The sequence below is a fragment of the Pholis gunnellus genome (genome assembly GCF_910591455.1).
Source record: "Pholis gunnellus genome assembly, chromosome: 17".
Taxonomy (NCBI): Eukaryota; Metazoa; Chordata; class Actinopteri; order Perciformes; family Pholidae; genus Pholis; species Pholis gunnellus.
Window position 1 is genome coordinate 20,944,980 of NC_136544.1, and position 6,801 is coordinate 20,951,780.

Below are 6,801 nucleotides of genomic sequence, written 5' to 3' on the forward strand. Positions count from 1 at the left end.
ACAAGTGCATCGTGTGTCGAGAGAGGAAGGCGCTACTAAAGCTTTGACCCGCGTCTCAATTATCTTATCGAGGGATTAAATGACAGATTTATGAAGCTTTTTAACATCTTATTTATTGTTGTTTTGGTTTAGCAGTTTGATTCTTAAGGTGATAAAATGCAAGTTTGGTGTTTACAGAAAGCAGAAACCTCCGGTGTTGAAAAATGAAGCCAAAACAGAAAACTGTAGTTCCTCAAATGGCCACTTGAGGCTGCCGAGTCAATCCCCATAGACCTCTATGTTAAAATACCAAACTTTACAGCAGAAATAAACATGTTTACAGCCTGGTACTTGGTCTCTATAGATAACATCCCTGTTCATGACAACGTTAAGGGGGTGAATCTTTTACAACTGAATTATATTAAGGCTTGAAGTTTGGATTATTTAAGGGCGCAAAATTAGCATCCCCAAAAAACACAGAAATTGAAACAAGTTGCATTTTTAAAGACGTAAACACAGAAATTGATACATGAAATGATTGTCTCTGTCTAATAGCCAATTCACTGCAGTTCATTTATGTGCCACAAGGCTGGATTTAGACTAAACATTTTAATGTAAAACATGAACTGTTAAACTAAAGAGAATCCAGCTGGGTTTGTTCTTTTTTCTTTTATGTGCCTTCTGTAAGTTTGTAACAGCAGTTAAGAAAACAATCTCTCTCTAAGATCTGCTGTCAATGTTAGTATTTGAACTTTAATTAAACTAACATTTAAATTTAAATTACAGCTGAGAAAAGAAGTGATCACACTTATTAAATGATTGATAAAAGGTAAAAGGCACTTAAAGCATCTCTAAATGAAAGTGCTACAGTTCATCACTTCATTTGTGTGAATCTGATGACATGAACTTTATAAAGAGGGTCACCTGGATGTAAAATCAATAATCATGATTGATATTCCTCCAACGGCCATTTGGGAAAAGATTTAACATTTAGCATTTAAAGCGTGACGTCTGCTCGGTGCCTGTGAAGAGAAACAACTGGAGGCGATGAGTTAAATGTTTAACGAATGTTTGACATAAAGATGAGATGCTGTATCTCGTACATCCTGCAGATGAACTCTCCTGTGACAGTAAGCAGCTCTTTGTGTTGTAATGGGGAAGGCAGACGCTCTTCTCTGCGTCTCTCTTTAGTTATAAATCCTCCACCTTCATTTACATCGTCCAGCGAAGCAGCGAAACTGAAGCTCAGCTAATCTTCCCGCTCCGCCTCTCCGCCGGCCATTACGGCTCCCAGAGGCCATTCATCACGTCTGCGGCGTGGATATATTATGGATCAAAGCGACACATCTGTAAGAGATGGGAGGGAAAGGAATGCATAACTGCAGGTCAGCACGGAGCTCTTGATTCATCTTTCGAGGTCTCTACAAATCGGATGAAGTTCAGAAAACAGCGCGTTTTATGATTCATGCTAACAAATTATCATTGTGATTTATCGTAGTAGCTTCTGCCCTCACATTACTTCATTTGTTTCCTTGAATTAATAATTTGTGAGCACAATTAACCAGAATGTAAAAACAATGTGTTCATTGACATTTGTGAAAGATGCTTTTAGTTGACTGACTATTTGCATAATCTCAAACTTTATGCAAACAAGGTTCATCCATCACAGCGCAGCAGAACTGCGATCAAAATGTCAAATTAGGCAGCGTTGATCAAATATGAATCAAGACTGTTACTGCGTTGCCTATTTCTTATCTCTAATGTTTTCAGAAACATGTTTGTCTCTGATCGGTCCAGGCGGCAACCTCCGGTTCTGCCGAGTGAATCCATAAAGCTGCATTCTCTCTAGTGTCCACCAGGGGGCGACTCCTCTGGTTGTATAGAAGTCTATGAGAAAATGACTCTACTTCTCTCTTGATTTATTACCTCAGTAAACATTGTAAACATGAGTTTATGGTCTCAATCTCTAGTTTCAAGTCTTCTTCAATACAGCATGATGTTCATTTAGTAAATGATGGTCCATTTAGAGTCACACAGACCATAAAGCAGGGGATGCTTTAGGGGCGGGGCTACACAGTGATTGACAGGTCTCTACCAGAGACGTATACGGCGTCTCTACGTCACTCCTCCTCAGTCCAGATGTGGTCACTTCCTAGTTGCAGAAAACCAAAATGGCGACGGCTAAATCGCCAAACTCAAGGCTTCAAAACATCCGTCCACAAACCAACGAGTTACGTCACGACGTCGATGTCCACTTCTTCTACGCAGTCTCTGGTTCAGTCTAACGAGGCTGTGACGCTCATCAGACGTGAAAAAACTAAACTCTTGATTTGAGACATTTTCTAGACTGAATGATAAATAATGTAACTAATAAACTCCTTGATTGATTGAATCATAATAAGAATAAGTTTTAGTTTCAGTATCAAGGTCGGTTATTTTGGAGGATACACAGAAAGCAAAGATTTCACTAGAGTTCGTCACCTTGTGAGATATTCATATATATATATATACATATATATGTACATATATATATATATATACATATATATGTATATATATATGTATGTATATATATATATGTATGTGCTGGAGGAAAAAAAGACAGGAAACACGATGTGTTATACATCGTAAATATATGTAAATGAATACATTCAATCATATCTTTCAGTCGAGGATTCATGACCTGCCGCCAACCAGCAGTCTACAGACGGGCAGCACGGGGGATTTAGAACTTGAGTCTGGATTACCAGACCAGGCCTCCCAAAAAAAACCTCCCCGTTACTTCTGCAGCCACTTTAATCCCACGAGTTACGTCACAACACAGACTCCCAGCTGAGCAGCTCACCATCAGCTTCCAGGAGAAACCAGAGAGCAGAGCAGCAGAAGACGCTGGTTTCTGTGTTCACGTCTGCCCGACATCACAAACGTCTCAGAGATTATTCTCAGGACATTAGTTTGTTTTTGTAAATGCATGAAATCAAAATAAAGGAACAACCGACTCATTCTTAATCGAGTCTTGAGATTTCCGTGGCTTCATATCCTCTTTGTTCTTGTGTCAGCGTCGTTGTTGTTGTCCACCAGAAGCGGATCATAAACTGACTTTTTATCCAGTTTCAGGCCACATTTTTACCATAAACTTTAAAGATCTTGATGGTTTCTAACTGGAATGAAGGATTTTAAACATCGGAATTCTGGATCTTAACTTCAAGTCACATTCATGAGACAATTTGTCTAATTTCAGATTAGAAATGGTGGAGTTACAAAATCATTTCACTACAGGACATGTGACATCAGAATGTCCTGATTATCCCTTAGTGACACTCTGACATGGTCGGCTATTAACCTGAAGTGAAATTATTTTGTAACTATACACCATTTCCTCTAAAATCTAATCTGAAATCAGACAAATTGTCTCATGAACGTGATTTGAAGTTAGCTCATGAATGAGATTTTGACAACAACTCCCATGATGCCACGCTGCTGCTTCACCACCTCAACAAACGACTTCCTCGTGGCATTTAAATTATTTTCAGCACATGTTTAGGAACCTCTTCTTCCTCGTCGTAGCCCGGTTTGAACATACGAGACTTTCCCACGACAGGAACTGAACGACCCACATTGATCATGTCGCCATGGTCACAGGCAGCGTTAGGAGATAAAACTCAAGGTCTCAGGGGAAAGAAATGCAGCAACCTTTAATAAATAATGCAGGATGAGAGCTTAGAATGAAAAGCTAAACATTAAACATGTTTGCTTTGTTGTATATTTGTCTCTGTAAACTACGGATTGTGAGTATTTTAATAGTTAATATCATTTTCGTCACTCTTGATAGTAGATTCATAAGATCATTAAAATAACTTCACAGATAAAACTCCCTGCTGAATAATTTATATCGTACAATAAAGAACGTGACACTTCTTCAGTTCAGGTTGTGAGAAACTCAAAGCTTCTGGTCGTTAAGTTCCTGCAGCTCTTTTGATCGTCATGTCAGTTCACTAAATCGTCTCCAAATAGAGACGCGTTCAACAGATTAACTTTTTAAATTACTACTTCACCTGCAAAGAAACAGTCTCGCTCTGATCTATTTGTGTCCGCTGCTAACACAGCCGCTCAATCGCACCTTTTTTTGATATTCAGTCACCATTAGGATTTATGTGGTAGGCAGAGCGAACCTCTCCCGTACAGAACATTAACGCGGTTCATTTCCAGAGAGGTCGGAGGTGAGCGGCTCGCTGCAGCAGCAGCAGCCTCCCCAAGGACACGGTGTGCCGGTGGAGCACGTATACTCTCTGAGAGGGTTGACCTTCTGACCTCTGGGTGATGGAGCTGTCAGTCATATGTTTGACCCCCCCTCCCCTTAAAAACAACGTATAAGCCACAGCCAACACAGAACTGTCAACATGAAATGTGTGTTTATGGAAAAGACTGGAAGTGGAAGCTTTCATATTTTGCTTTGTGCTCCAATAATTTACTTTACTGGTGCATGGTGTCAATATTTGCCCGAAGCCATTTCAAAACTGTCACACTACTCATGTGGAAGGGTTGTTCCTCCCCCTGCTTCTAAATAAACAGAGACGGTATGAATAAAGACAACGTTCTCATCCTAAAGCTCCCTTACTTTACACCGTGGGCCTCGTAAGAGTGTTCAAAGTCAGATTCAGCGAACTCTCTCCACTAACGTGTCATAAATTGCTCGTTTCAGCCCATTCGTGGGGAAGTTTAATCGACAAAAACAACATCACCAAAGAGGAGAAGAAGAAGCTTTTGCTGAAGTCCTGCCGTCAGAAATCAGCAAACACAAACACGACTCACTGAAGCAGCGACAGCAGAGGGATGAGGCAGAAACTGTGACTGAAGAGGGAGGAAAGAGGGGACAAGCTGACCTGCACAGCAACCTGCACAAAAAGCTGGAAGAATGTTCTATAATTGAACTGCAAGTTGTCATGCCGGTTAAATATTCTTTACAAGTTCATATCTCACACAACAGGCTGGGACTATTCTTGAGTTTGGTGCGAGCCCAAGAAAAAAAATCTAAAACACAATCGGTGATAAGTTTCTTAAATCACTGTTATGTGCCACTTAAAATGAACCCAAAGGAGATTTTGACCACAAAATATTACTGGTGACGAACATCATCACACAAAACGCAGAAAACAGCAAGCTGTCAAATACAGATGTTCTGTAAACAAACAGAGTTCATTTGGTACATTTCAACCCATGTTACTGACTAATGGGAACAATATAATCAATCAGGGCAACTCCTCACCGACAATGTACATCCATGCTTGTTGTTGCCACTAAGTGTCTGATAACATTATGGAGAAGAACCCTACAGAGAAATAAAACCTTTTTCTTTACCTTTGGCTCGATCCGGCATGTTTGTTATTGTGCGTCTCTCTCAAGGAGAAGTCTCATTCTGAGAAGTCTCATTCTGTCTCATCACATCTACGTTGTTGAAATCAGCTAAATATTCAGCCATGAAAATAAATTAAAAATAGTTTAGATAACACCGTCTGTTTCACACATAACGTTACCAATACTGTATATCAATGCATTTATTTTTCCCTTTCGTGCCCGTAACTTTGGTCACAAAAAAAAAAAAAACACCCACAGACTGTATATAAGAAGTGTACGTCGCCATCTTGGATTTACGCCCGTCGCCATGTTTTTTTTTTTGCAACCGATTAACAGAAGTGACCATATCTGGACTGAGGAGGAGTGACGTACAGACGCTGTATACGTCTCTGGTAGAGACCTGTCAATCACTCTGTAGCCCCGCCCCTAAAGCATCCCCTGCTTTATGGTCTGTTTGACTCTAAATGGACCATCATTTACTAAATGAACATCATGCTGTATTGAAGAAGACTTGAAACTAGAGATTGAGACCATAAACTCATGTTTACAATGTTTACTGAGGTAATAAATCAAGAGAGAAGTAGAGTCATTTTCTCATAGACTTCTATACAACCAGAGGAGTCGCCCCCTGGTGGACATTAGGGAGAATGAAGCTTTAACGCACTTCCTCATCAGCCTCACTGCTCCTTTTCCCAACCAGCAACATCTGCGATTACTGGCATGACCTTAAAATGGCAAAGGACAGTCCGAAAACACCAGCTAGTGCTTGGAGGAATATCACAGTTAACCGAATCATATATGTGGCTGTTACACTCTGTTTCCTACAAGCAACAAGTCACATGACGTACTGGACGTACATTGGTGGTGATTGCACCACAGTCCATGTGCTGCTGCAGTATTCTCCTTCAACACTGGACCAGTTTTAAAAAAACTGTTGTCCATAATAGTCGCTTGGACACAAAAGCAAGAGAAAGTAGAATTGAAAAGTACTTTAAATGTTTTATGAGGAGGGAAATGCATTCAACACATTTGTTAGACCTCCAAGAGAAAAACACTGAATATAAATGTGTGTTTGTTTAGACTCCACAGGGCAATCCTGGGAGTGAATCTGTGTATCGTGTTGTAATATAGATACAGCCCCTTCACCACAACGCTCACATTATGTGCATTTGCATCTGCAACTGCAATTATATATTTCTAAACTTGTTATTAAATGGAGGCAAATATTCACACCTACACTCATAAAGTGTATTAGAAGAACAGAGAAACAGACTAATCTGTGCTTTCACTCTTAAATTAAATATTAAAGAACTAAAGAAACATTGTTGTGGTTACACTCCGGTTTTCACCAACAAGGATCAACACGGTTGAAGAAATGAACAGGACATGTAGCTTTTAATAATAACTCTTAACACTAGTTTTCACATTCAGTGTCATAAATAGGGCTCGGCTTTGTACAACCTGTTT